This window comes from Pristis pectinata, chromosome 26 (assembly GCF_009764475.1).
Source record: "Pristis pectinata isolate sPriPec2 chromosome 26, sPriPec2.1.pri, whole genome shotgun sequence".
Classification (NCBI taxonomy): Eukaryota; Metazoa; Chordata; class Chondrichthyes; order Rhinopristiformes; family Pristidae; genus Pristis; species Pristis pectinata.
The window spans coordinates 31,793,835-31,807,968 of record NC_067430.1 but is presented as its reverse complement, the minus strand read 5'-3'; positions in this window follow the sequence as shown (position 1 = coordinate 31,807,968).

Below are 14,134 nucleotides of genomic sequence, written 5' to 3'. Positions count from 1 at the left end.
GGGAGGGGTGTGGGGGGTGAGGGAGGGGTATGGGGGTGAGGGAGGGGTGGGGGTGAGGGAGGAGTGTGGGGGTGAGGGAGGGGTGTGGGGGTGAGGGAGGGGTGTGGGGGGTGAGGGAGGAGTGTGGGGATGAGGGAGGGGTGTGGGGGTGAGGGAGGGGTGTGGGGGGGTGAGGGAGGGTGTGGGGGTGAGGGAGGGGTATGGGGGTGAGGGAGGGGTGTGGGGGGTGAGGGAGGGGTGTGGGGGTGAGGGAGGGTGTAGGGGCGAGGGAGGGGTGTGGGGGCGAGGGAGGGGTGTGGGGGCGAGGGAGGGGTGTGGGGGGTGAGGGAGGGTGTAGGGGTGAGGGAGGATGTGGGGGTGAGGGAGGGGTGTGGGGGTGAGGGAGGGGTGTGGGGGGTGAGGGAGGGTGTGGGGGTGAGGGAGGGTGTGGGGGCGAGGGAGGGGTGTGGGGGGTGAGGGAGGGTGTAGTGGCGAGGGAGGGGTGTGGGGGTGAGGGAGGGGTATGGGGGTGAGGGAGGGGTGTGGGGGTGAGGGAGGGGTGTGGGGGCTGAGGGAGGGTGTGGGGGTGAGGGAGGGGTGTGGGGGGTGAGGGAGGGTGTAGGGGCGAGGGAGGGGTGTGGGGGGTGAGGGAGGGTGTAGTGGCGAGGGAGGGGTGTGGGGGTGAGGGAGGTGTGGGGGTGAGGGAGGGGTGTGGGGGGTGAGGGAGGGTGTAGGGGCGAGGGAGGGGTGTGGGGGGTGAGGGAGGGTGTAGTGGCGAGGGAGGGTGTGGGGGCGAGGGAGGGATGTGCCCACACATTAAGGGCAGTTTACAGCAGCCAGTTGACCTACTATCCCGCACCTCTTTGGGATGTGGGAGGAAACTGGAGCACCCAGGGGAAACCCACGGGGTCACAGAGAGAACGTGCAAACTCCACACAGACAGCGCCCGAGGTCCAGGTTGGTGCCAGGACACTGAGCTTGGGGCAGTGGCTCCGCCAGCTGTGCCAGTCTGTTCCACAGATTCCATCTCTCCCCACTCATGGGGCTAATAGAACATTCAGCAGGTCTGATCTGCCCCAGTAACACAGGTCAATTCCGATGTCCTCCTGCATCCATTCCAGAGATCGGACATCATTCCACGGGTTCCTGGGGAACAACCTGTGTTGTACAGCTCAGGATGGGATCTGGAATTACCACGAGTTTGTTCTGTGTCTGTATTTCTGTACAAATTCATAGTCCTCCTGACTCCTTGAGACCCTTCCGTCATCTTCCGTCATTGTTGGGGCAGACTCAATGGGCCAAATGGCCTCCTCCTGCTCCCAACTCGATGTCCTTACACAACACGGCCTTGGAACTTGCCAGTGATGCTTTGGACTTTGGGTTGGGAGCTGTAATTGGTCACGTAATGAATGACAGCCAAGGAAATCTCCCAGCACCACGGGGAGATCTGACCCTGGCCAATGGGACAACAGAGAGGTGGTTAAAGTGTCTTCTGAAATGTCTGTACATCTCCTCATTCCAGCAGGAGAACGTTGGAGAGTTCTGGGATCAGAAGAGTGTTTGTTTGCTGATCCGCTGGAGACTGCAAGGAATGACGCAGCGTCACACAGTGAGACCTGTCTCCGGACAGGGGTGGACACAACGCCAATGACACAAGTTCCTTTGGACTAAATCTGTAAAAAACATGGTTCTATAATCACGCTTTCATAAAGGGGAAGCAGTGCCCCAACTTCAGCACCAGTAGATATATCTGGCTTCCATTTACTGGCGGAAGTTCAGGAAGCATTGGAAGGTTCAGAGCCGGACTGTCGCTCTCAGAGTTGGGACCTGCCTTTCCTGCTGTACATCCTCACCATCAGCAGCACCTCATTATTTGCTCTAAAAACCATTTCCGTGCATTCAATGTGAGAGTCAAAAATCTCCAGACCTGCTTGGTCACAGTGGGGACCTTCCCAGCTTCACTTCTACTTCCCATGAGGTCCATTCTTTGCATCGTGCTCCATGTGTAAGGAGCACGTTCCCGTGGACAGTACAGGGAACGGCCTGTTTGTTCTCTAACTACTCTTGCAACTGAAAATCAAAAGAACTGCAGTCGCTGAAATCTGGAGCAACAAACAATCTTCTGGAGGAACTCAGCGGGTCGAGCAGTGTCTGTGGCGGGGGGGGGGGGGGAGAGGAATCGTCGACGTTTCGGGTCGAACCCTGCATCAGGACGGAGAGGGGTGAAGGCCGGTATAAAGAGGGGAGGGGGAGGGGTGGGACGGGGCCAGTGGGTGATGGGTGGGGTGGGGGGGGGGGGTGAGGAGCAGATGGAGCCAGGTAGGGGAGGGTGGGGTGGACTGAGGCAGGTGGGTGATAGGTGGAGACAGAGAAAGAAAACTAGCAGATGGACGAGGTGGGAGAGGGGAGGGTGGAGACGGAGAGGCACCAAGGCCACCAGTGCTGGATCTGATAAGTAAGATCCCAACTCCCAGTTGCATGTCATTGCATCTCCCCTCCCCATTTCCACACCACCCTGTTCATCTTTGGCCTCCCTACTGCCAGGGTGAGGTCAAACCCAAACCAGGGAAACATCAGCTCTTGCCCCAGCTGACCAGTCTATGGGATGAGCATTGACTTTCCAATGTCAAGCAACCCTCACCCCTTGTGTTCCCCCCCAATCCACCTCCACTCCCACCATTTTTGCCCCTTCTGTCAGACTCCCCATCACCGTGCAGGATCCACCACCCCACTGAATACTCCCTCCCCTTCTTGTTGCATCTGCCCGTCCCCTCGCCTCTACTGGTTCCCTTATCACCTTCTGTGTGTCGGACATCACCCACACCTCACCCTGCCCCACCCATCACCCACCCTCCCCCTCCCCCCTCTCCCTCCCCCCTCTCCTCTTCACACCGGCCTTCACCCCTCCACACTCTCAGTTCCTCCTGTAGGTATCATCTACACTACACCTGGACGTACAGTCTACAATTCACCTAGAGGTACAGTCTACACTACATCTGGAAGTACCACCTAAACTACACCTGTAGCTACAGTCTACACGACACCCTGGAGGTACAGTCCACACTACACCCTGTAGGTACCGTCTACACAACACCTCCCTCGTCCACCACCTCTCCTGCCCAGGGGCAGCAGGGGAGCATCACCAGGCGCCGGTTCCCCTCCACCATCCCAACCACCCAGTGGACCTTCCATCGGTCCTGGGTCCAACTCCCGACGGCCAGAAACCTGGCTGCCCGCACCTCCCAGTCCCGGACCACACGGACGGATCCCAGAAATACATGGAGAAGGTTGTAACAACCGTCACCCTCCGTCACCGGGGAGGCAGTCCCGTTACAACCCAGCCTTCCCCTGACTTTGTCCGCAGTGACACCTCCGGCAGCCCTGTCCCTGTCGGAGGGGGTTCTGTCTCCACCCTGGGCATCTCCGTCCCAGCCTGGGTCAGACCGCCCGCTCCCTCCCAAACCTCCGCGGGTCTGCCCAGCGGCTGGTTCCTCTGCTGATGAAGGATTCGGCCACTCGTTGACACGGTAACGGAAGATTGCAGGGCGAGAGGTTCGGTTCACACGGAGTCAGTAACTGATGGACGGTGAGGGTTCAGGGGCTTTGAACCAGCTGTGGATTTGGAGTCGCTGCCGGTGTTGGTGCAGCCACCAGAGCGAGCAGCTGAGCAGCGCTGTCAGACTGGTCCGAAGTTCGACACGGGTCCCAGCTCCTGAACTTGGTGTGTGTGAAATCTTGGATTCACCCATTCCATCCTGGACCTTATGTCACTGCCAACAATGTGAGCAGGACAGGGCACACTCAGGGCTGCTGTGGGCAGGGGGAAGAGGCCAGCAGTGACTTCTTTGGCTTCGAAATACCTTGGAATGTGAAGGAGGCTATAGAAATGCAGGGATTCTGATTTGAGCCAAGGTTAACAACAAAGCAAGTATTTCTGAACTAACCCAACGGCTGCCGTTTCCTCTCAGATGTTTCGATGATGTGAAAGACATTTTATAAGTGGACAGATAACCGACGGGCTAATTTCAAATAACAGGGGGAACTTGTAACGATCCCAAAATCACAACAGGTAAAGTATCAGAGAAACTCACAGCCTAACGGTGGACGAGTCCACAGGACCCGATGGACTGGACCCAGGGGTTTCAAAGGAAGTGGCTGCAGAGATGGTGAACTCATCAGTTGAAACATTTCAGAAGTCACTGAATTCAGGGAGGGTACCAGAAGATTGGAAAACATCGAATCTGTCTCCTTTGTTCAAAAAGGGGGGAAGACAGAGGTGGGGAACTACAGGCCGGGCGGTGTAGCGTCGTGTTGGCGGATGCTGGAGTCAAGAATCGAAGAGGAAATAACTAACCATTTCGGAAAGTTGGAGACAGATAGGGTCAAAAACTGGAGGGCAGAGGTTAAAGGTGAGAAGGGGAGGGTTAAAGGTGAGAAGGGAGGGTTGTTTTTTACACCGAGGATGCTGGTTTTCTGGGAGGAGCTGCCAGAGGAGGCAGCGGAGGCAGAAACAGTAACAACATCTAGAGGCATCGGGACAGGTACCTGAATGGGCAGGGCACAGAGGGGTGTGGGATTGATGCAGGTGTAGGATTAGTGTAGATAGGCATGGGGTTGGCATGGACACGGTGGACCGAAGGGCCTGCTCCTGTGCAGCTCCATGACTCAATAACCAAACAGTTTATGAAATGTAAATCATATTTGACAAATTTGCTTGAATTCTTTAAGGATGTGACAGGGAGAGTTGATAGAGGGGAACCGGTAGATGTAGTGTATTTAGATTTCCAAAAAACATTTGACAAGGTGCCACATAAGATGCTGATACATAAATTAAAAGCCCAAGGTATCGGAGGAAGTGTGTTAGAGTGGGCTGAAAACTGCCTGTCTCAGAGAAAACAGAGTTGGAATAAATGGGTGGTTTTCAGTGGATGGAAGTAAGCAGTGGAGTGACCTGGGGCCAGTTCTTGGTCCTTGAATATTGACTCTTTACATGAGTGACCTGGAGGAGGGAACAAAATGTAAAGTTTTCAAGTTTGCCAGTGATACAGAAATAGATGTAAGGGTGTGTTAACATCATGATTCTGCAACAGGATATAAATAGATTGAGTGATTGGGCAAGACCTGGCGAGTGGGGTTTGATGTGGGAAATGTGAGGTCACGGCCTTCGGTGAGAGGAAGCAAAAGGCAGATTGTTGTCTAAATGGGGAGAGACTGCAAGTGAGTGAAGTGCGGAGGGGTTGAGGTGTTCTGGTGCGTGAATCACACAAAGTTAGCAGGCAGGTGCAACGAGTGGCCGAGAAGGTGACGTGCACGTTGGCCTTGGTGGCTAAGGGGTTGGAGTTAAAGAACGGGAGACATTGTCCCGGTTGTGCAGGGTGCCCCTGGAGCACTGAGCACAGTTCTGGCCCCTTACCTAAGAACAAGATATAACATTGAGGGCAGTCGAGAGGGCACTCACCAGGATATCTCCTGGGATGAGAGGGTATTCTTGGAGTTTAGAAGAACGAAGGGTGGCCTTATCCAAACATATAAGATCCAAAGGGGCCCTGACAGGGCAAATGTTGAGGAGTTTCCATGAGTGGGAGAGTCTCGAACAAGGGATGTAGTTAGAAAATAAGGGGACAGTCATCTAAAACTGAAGTGTAGAACTTTCTCTCAGGGAGTGGTGAATCTCTGAAATTCTCTGCCCCCAAGGGTGGTGGGGAGATAAATTTGTGACAGATCACAGAACTGAGTGTTGCAGGGAAATGGCACAGCAGGGGAGTTGCCAGCGTGAATCAGCCGTGATCACAGTGAGTGGCGGGACAGGTTTGAGGGGACGAGTGTCCTCCTGCTCCTGTTTTCCTGTGAAATCCTCACTGCTGTTGCGAAGGAAGAGCGGTTTGTAGTCTGAATGTGCAAAATTGTCGGGAAAGAGCAATGGAGTGAAACACAGGGAGGCAGCTCTCCCAAAGGGCTAGCACCGAGACAATGAGTTGAAATGGCCTCATCCTGTGCTGCAGAACCCCATGTCTCCATAAACTCTGAAATAACACTTGGCATCATGAACTCTGTACAACATCTGAGTCTTTACTTTCCTTCCTCTTTTACTGTGACTGAAACTTGCAGAATGTGGAGAACAACCTTGCAGGAGGGGGGTGCCTCACGTTTGCACTGGGGGACTTCCTGCCGCTGCATTTCCTGCACCTCTGCAAGGGGGCAGGGCGCTTGTGCTGAGCTGGGTGCCCACACAGCCACCACCCAGACCAGCACTCAGAGTGTTAAGTTGGCACATACTTAAGCATTGCTTTGATTTTGCAAGACGGTAGTTTGTGGCCAAGTTAACCTTTCAAGTTCAGGCTCCTTCACATCTCAGCTGCAGATTTTTATTTTTGTCTCAGTTTTATTGAAACCGGCGGCTTGTTTCCCATTGATGGTTCACAGCAGGGGGGCAGCGAGGGGCCATTGGCAGAGCCACTGATCCGGGGCTGCATTCAGTTTCACAAAAGTAATCAAATCCTTGAGTTATAGATGTCCAATTGTTCTGCAAGGTGATCCGTCCTCAAATAGAAATAACAGTCTGGCGTGAAAGAGTGTTGGAAAGTCTGAAAATTTATAATTATTTAAAAGTATTGTGTTTTAAATTGGAATAATTTCAAACCTTGTAAGTGTAAACTCTGCTGGTTCAAACATTCCGAAATATAACAGACACTTCTGGACAGCAGAAGTTTGACTGTCTGTGCTGCACTCGCCTTTCAGACAAAGCTCTATATTCAGAGCTCCAACTTTCCCGCTTTGGAGGAGCTTGTTTTCCTCTGCTCCATCTGTGAAGTGCTTTGGAACATTTATTTACATCATAGATGTTATATAAATACAGATTGTTTTGCATAATTTACCTTCCAAATATTCCCAGTGCAAGAAAAAACCTGAACAATAATTGAACCTGCAATAAAACCATTATTCAGATTCAAGTTCTCAAACCTGTAGCTGCAACTGACAACATTTCTTCAGTGATAAACCAGCCTTTACTTTTCCCATTAAAACGTAATTTGTGTGTGCAGAGCACAAACTCTCGGTGTGTCCCAGGTTCACCTGGGACATTTCAATACAAAATGGAAAAAGGAAGAGTTCTTTGCAAATCACTGACGTGGACACTGATACAGAGGGCTCACAATCCTGTCTTTCACAGTGTGAGGCAGAGATAAGGTGAATTGTCACAGGTACAATTACAAAATGTATAAGACATTTGGACAGGTTCATGGATAGGAAAGGTTTAGAGGGATATGGGCCAAACGCAGACAAGTGGACTGGCTCAGGAAGACACCTTGGTCAGCATGGACGAGTTGGGCTGAAGGGCCTGGTTCTGTGCTGTACAGTTCTATGACAGTTGAAGGCTGTCTTTGAATGGTGCTTGATCACTGCCTTAAACTCAGTTACACAGGTGCAGCAGGAAGTAAGTAACCAGTTAACTACAGTTAGTTGAAGAATAAATGTGAGCCAGGACACCAGAACTGCCTAACTCTGTGCTTATAACAATGCACAGGCACCTGGTTCTTCACTAACATCTCTGCAAAACTTGCAGAGAATAATTAGAATATCGACTGAAACGTTAGGAGTTAAACACAGACAGGCCACTGTTGGCTTAGTTTATGACTGTAATTGAGCCAGTGTGTGACCGGATTGGTGCAGAATTCACATCACAGCTGTGTGTGCAACCTGAAACCACATCAGTGAAACTAATCCTGAGGTTGGCACTTTGAACAGTTCAACTAGAGATAGCGTGCACACTTCCAATTAAAATCACCCTCTGATGGTCTGCACCACTACAGCTAACCAACTATATAATTGCTATTTATTTTCCCTGATATTCATGCTGGATATTCATCGCCTCATTATAGGAAGGATGTGGAAGCTTTAGAGAGGGTGCAGGGGAGATTTACCAGGATGTTGCCTGGATTGGAGAGCATGTCTTATGAGGATGGGTTGAGTGAGCTAGGACTTTTCTCTTTGGAGAGGAGGAGGATGAGAGGTGACTTGATAGAGGTGTACAAGATGATAAGAGGCATAGATCGAGTGGACGGTCAGAGAGTTTTTCCCAGGGCGACAATGGCTAACATGAGGGGACGTAATTTTAAGGTGATTGGAGGAAGGTATAAGGGGAATGTCAGGGTTAAGTTTGTGGTGGGTGCGTGGAACACGCTGCCGGCAGAGGTTGTGGGGGCAGATACATTAGGGACATTTAAGAGACTCTTAGATGAATGATAGAAAAATGGAGGGCTATGTGGGAGGGAAGGATTAGGTAGATCTTAGAACAGGATAAAATGTCAGCACAACATTGTGGGCTGAAGGGCCTGTACTGTGCTGTAGTGGTCTATGTTCTTGTATTTTCAGATTTAAAAGGTGAAATATTTTCTGAAACAACATCTGCAGATGTAATTGCAAAGCTAAACAAGCTACAGGTGCCAAAAATCTGAAATAAAACCAGAAAATGTTCAGGATACTTGATGGGACCATAGAACACTACAGCACAGAAAACAGGCCATTCAGCCCTTCTAGTCTGTGCCAAAACATTATTCCGCTAGTCCATTTACCTGCACCCAGTCCATAACCCTCCAGACCTCTCCCGTCCATGTATCTGTCCAATTTATTCTTCAAACTCAAGAGTGAGCCCGCATTTACTACATCAGATGGCAGCCCGTTCCACACTTCCATCACTCTCTGAGTGAAGAAGTTCCCCCTAAACCTTCCCCCTTTCACCCTAAAGCCATGTCCTCTCGTACTTCTCTCTCCTAATCTAGGTGGAAAGAGCCTACTCGCATTAACTCTGTCTATACCCCTCATCATTTTGTAAACCTCTATCAAATCTCCCCTCATTCTTCTACGCTCCAAGGAATAAAGTCCTAACCTGTTCAATCTTTCCCTGTAACTCAACTCCTGAAGACCCGGCAACATTCTAGTAAATCTCCTCTGCACTCTTTCAATCTTACTGATATCCTTCCTATAGTTAGGTGACCTGAACTGCACACAATACTCCAAATTTGGCCTCACCAATGTCTTATACAACCTCACCATAACGCCCCAGCTCCTATACTCAATACTTTGATTTATGAACACCAGGATGTCAAAAGCCTTCTTTACAACCCTGTCTACCTCCAACACCACTTTCAGGGAATTATGGATCTGAACTCAGCATCTGTGGCGACGGAAAGAGTTAATGTTTTAGGGCCATGTTTAAGTTGCAGAGAGAGGGAGGAGCGAGAGAACAAAGGGAATGTGTGTGTTGTCCAGGTGATGCAGAGCTTTCAGCGCTGTCGAAGAACGTGCCCAGGTAGAAGATGAAATGTTGTTCCTCGAGCTTCACTGGAGCACTGTAGCGGGCCAAAGACAGAGAGGTCAAAGCATCAGTGGGCTGGATAATTAAAGTGACGGCAAAGTTTCCCCTCCACCCTCCCTCTCTGCAACTTAAAACACACGTTTTCTCAATTCCACTTCTGACGTGGGGGTCATTAACCTGAAATATTAACTCAGTTTCTCTCTCCACAGATGTTGCCTGACCTGCTGAGCAGACCCAGCATCCTCACTTCTTTTATCTGTGGATATAATTTTCTTCAATTAACACATTTCCTTAAAAAGGTAATAGACCCACCAGTTAATGGGTCTGACTGTTACTTCTGAGTTCGAAGTTTTTGGTTCAAGTCCTTCTTCAGAGATCTGACCACAAAAAGAATCTCAACTCACACTCCAGTGCAGTACCGAGGGAGTGCCGCACTGCCAGAGCATCCAGTGCAGTACTGAGGGGGTGCTGGACTGATGTGGCTGCCTCTGCTGGCTGAGACATTAAACCAAAAACATCTTCTGAATCTTTAATATCCATAGTTTCTTTTGGATAGAAAGGCTGAGAACTTGTGTCTGGGCCAAAACTTGTCCCTCAGCCACAGAGATTCTTGTACATACTCTGGTTTTATAGTTACTGGCATGACACAGCGAGGGAGTGCCACACTGCCAGAGCATCCAGTGCAGTACCAAGGGAGTGCCACACTGCCAGAGCTTACAGTGCAGTACTGAGGGACTGCCACACTGTAAAATCTGGACAATTTTGTTATATTTCTTGGGGAAATAATCAGCCTTTGAACAGAGCACAAACAGCGATCATTCTCCTCTGCCCACAAGATGCATTTTTTTCTTTCTATTTGCAATGTTTATGCAAGTCACGTCTTTCTGAACTTAACTATCCAAAACATTAATGCCCAGAGGCAGGGCTAAGTCTAGGGATTTCACTGAGCCAACTTACAGTACAGATCTCAGTCACACCTTCAAACCCATCTGTAACCTCTTTCTTTGAACTGGTGCACACTAATTATACAACTTTAAATAAAGTTCCTCAACATGCAAAGGATTTCACAGTACTCTTGGCAGATCTTGGAAGAAACATCAGCCTTAGGACTAATGTCATGTTTGGAGCCATCAGCATATCTAAAAGTTTGTGGTTAATGATAATAGGACAAATATTCCACAACTATTCCAGCTGGTAAAATATGCATTGAGGGCTTGGGTAACAGGAAGGTTGTTCTAATTAATTGCAAAAGCATTAAGCAAGATGCTATTGCCCAGAATACACAAGTAATGGTTTGCCTGCAGCTCAGAACCTAAGTGGCTCATGACGTTTAGCTGATGTTGACAACAAAGGAGATTCCTGCCACACCCAGGTTATCTGCAGAACTACAAATCTTGACCCCTCTGTCAATACCACCTCACTAATTCGATCGAATATTTCTGTGGTTCCTTCCTGTTAGTTTGCAACAAGCATCTCATTGCTAAATGCAGCAGTGAACAGATGGAATGATTGTGCCTTGTTTTGGTGAACAGATAGCAGCAGAGCTGAGACATTGCTGGGGGATTCCTCCAGTCCCACCACAGTTCCACACACACCAACTGAGGGCTAGAATTAGCTAAAAACTTCAGAGCCTTTTAGTGAATACGAAGGTAAAAGTAATCCTTTGTCAGTTCTGTCATCAGTAGGAATTTGTTTTGCTGAGTGGTAATTTTCAGTGGTAATAATCTCCAAAAGGATATTGTAGCTGCACAAAAACTAGAAATTGAAGCAGAACATTTTCACGGTTGCCACTAACTTCCACCCTGCTTGCACCTGCACACGGGCCATCAGACCGGTCACCTCAACTTCTCCATCACTATATCAAGGGCTGGGATACTGACCAATTTCATAACAAGCCCACTGCCCCCCAGAATTGAAATGAGCCACATACTGTACTGGCTCTGATGCCAGTGCTTCCAATGTCTTCCTTTTGACAGGTCCCCGATCCCATCTGTTCCATTTCCTGCACTCTTCTCAGCTCTCCACTCTCCTGTAACCAGGGTAGGGAATCATTTGTGCTCAACTTTCCACCCCATCAACTTCACATGCAACACCACCACTGCACCTTCCTCCCCACTCCCCTTTCAGCCTTCCAGGGGGAATATTCCCTCCAGGATGCTCTGGGTCAGTCTTCCAGCTCTTGCTCATTTATCCCCTCTTCTCACTGTCCAGGGCCCCACTCTGTGCACATGAAGCTTTAGCAGATTCACTTGCTGTACTTTATGCACTACCCACAGTGTGGAGGTGTCCACACTGAGGAAAGCAAATGCTGAATTGATGACTGCTCTGCAGATCATGTGATTCACTCGGTGAGCCTTGCACGCATCTCACCCTTCCTCAGCCTATTCTAGCACGGGTCAATGTGAGGAACAGCTGCTTACCCTGTGACCGTGCCCTGGGTTTATAGTCTCAATGGTTGAACCATTTACAATGAGCAGCATGTCTGACACTTGTTTTCCACTGCTCAATGCACATTACTGAGGTAACTCTGCTTGTCATTTCCAGACTGACCCTGTCACCACATTTATAGCATCACCATATCATCGAATCACTGCTTCCTTCCAGTCACAGAATTTCCCTGTCATTCTCTTCTCATCCCTTTCTGGCATCTTAAAATTAACTTTAACTTGTACTATTTCCAGTCCTACTCTGTCATCAACCTAACTTTCTCTCCACAGATGCTGCCCTACCTGCTGAGTATTTCCAACCATTATTTTTCCCAATATAATCGCTGAGCAGTCTGAGAAAATGATTCCACTGAACATCCATAGAGATTGGAAAAAGTTTAATCAGTGATCTTATGCAACAGGTGAAATTCTAAGATGTTGCTTGACAGTTGTTGGACAAACAGCAATTAATGTAAAGCTGGGGAAGGCTCCTTCTGAAAGTGCTCGTGATGCACATCTTGGAATTCAGCAGCACTTGAACTAGTCCAGGACCAGCCCTTGTACTGCTTGATCAACATGATTAATCCCTGCAATACCTCACTTCTGGTTAAAACTCACGAACGTAGACTGAGAGCCCAATGCTTAGGATATCAAGGAAAGTTTGTTGAATCTATTTTTCTATGAGAAACAGTTTTGAACTGCACAAAAGAATCTAACTTATACAACCATTCTCTGAAAAAGCCAAGAGGAAATGCTGGAAAAGCTTTGCTACAATGTGCTGTTACATTGAGATTAATCCCTTTCTCTACCACCTTTGCATTAATGAAGGCATCTTTATCCATCATACACAAAATTTGTCAAAGCAACCTTGACAACACTTGTCTTCAAAGCATCAGTACGATCGGTCAAAGCATGTGTGCCCTTTGTGCAAACCTGGGAACGCTGGGAGTAGTTTTCATACACATGGGGAGGAATGGTGGGTGGGGGCAGAAGAGGTGCTGAAACCAAGGACCATAAAATTGCAGGAGTCTCCAATTAGCTCAGTAACAAATTCAAAAGAAACTTAGTTACCCAGAATCACTGATATGAAACTTGCCTCCATAATTGTTGATGAGACGTAGCACAGATGTGTTTAAAGGGGAGAAAAATACAAGGGCTGAAGGATTCTGGTGGTTGAAGAGGCTCATGTGGACCATACCACTACCAAAGACCAGTTGGCAGAGTAACCTCATGTTTCCTCAATGTGGCATCACAGGTAGGCAGTAAAGGTGGCATCTGGCACACTGGCTTTCATCAGTCAGGGCACTGAGTATAAAAGCTGGGATGGTGCAGTTGTACAAGATGTTGGAGAGGCTGCATTTGGAATATTGTGTGCAGTTTTGGGCACCCTGCTAGATGCCATTAAGCTGCAAAGAGTGCAGAAACTACAAGGATGTTACCAGAACTTGGTTATAGGGAGAGGTTGGGTAGGCTAGGACTTTATTCCCTGGAGTGCAGGAGACGGAGGGGTGAACTTTGAGGTGTATAAAATCATGAGGGGCATAGATAAGGTGAATGCAGAGTCTTTTTTCTCAGGGAACTAGAGGGCACAAGTTTAAGGTGAGAGAGGAGCAAAAGGAACCTAAGGGGCAACTTTTCCCCACACAAAGGTGGCCAGTATTTGGAATAAGCTGCCAAAGGAAATGGTTGAGGCAGGTATAATTACATGTAAAGAAACATTTAGACAGGTACATGGTTAGGAAAGGTTGAGAGGGATATGGGTCAAATGCAGGTGAATGGGATTAGTTCAGACGGGCATCTTAGTATAAATGAGTTGGATCAAGGGGGTTCCATGCCGTCCAGCTATGTTACAAATTCTGCAGATTTCTACCATTCAAAGTTAGGACTTGATCCAATCACAATTCCCCCCTCCCCCCCCCCAAAAAAAACTGCTCCATGACAAAGTGGACTCATCGTAAAACCAACCATAAAAATAATTTGAGACAACGTGACTTGGTAAGGACTGGAATACTGACAAGATACATCAATGACCTTTAACTCCTTAGAAATTGAGTATAGCCACTTGCTTCAAACAAGGGTGTTGCAAGTTAGAAACACTAGAATTTATAAAAGGGTTTAGGGAAGAAATGAAGTTAAGGTAAGTGGCCTCTTCATATATAGGGGTCCCTCATCAACTGGATCCAGTTCAAAACTCCACAAACAACCTCAGTGTGATGGGTTTTGCAGCTTCTGATACTTTTCTGCAATTTATTTGTAACACAGGAAAACAGACCTACCAATCTAAACATTAAAAACATTCCTGAAAATATTAGGCAGCAATCACTTGCTCGCTGAAACCTTCACACCAAAGCAAAAATGGGGTAAGTATTAACTGAAGTCAGTTGGTTCCTTGTATTTCACTAACTAATTAAATGCT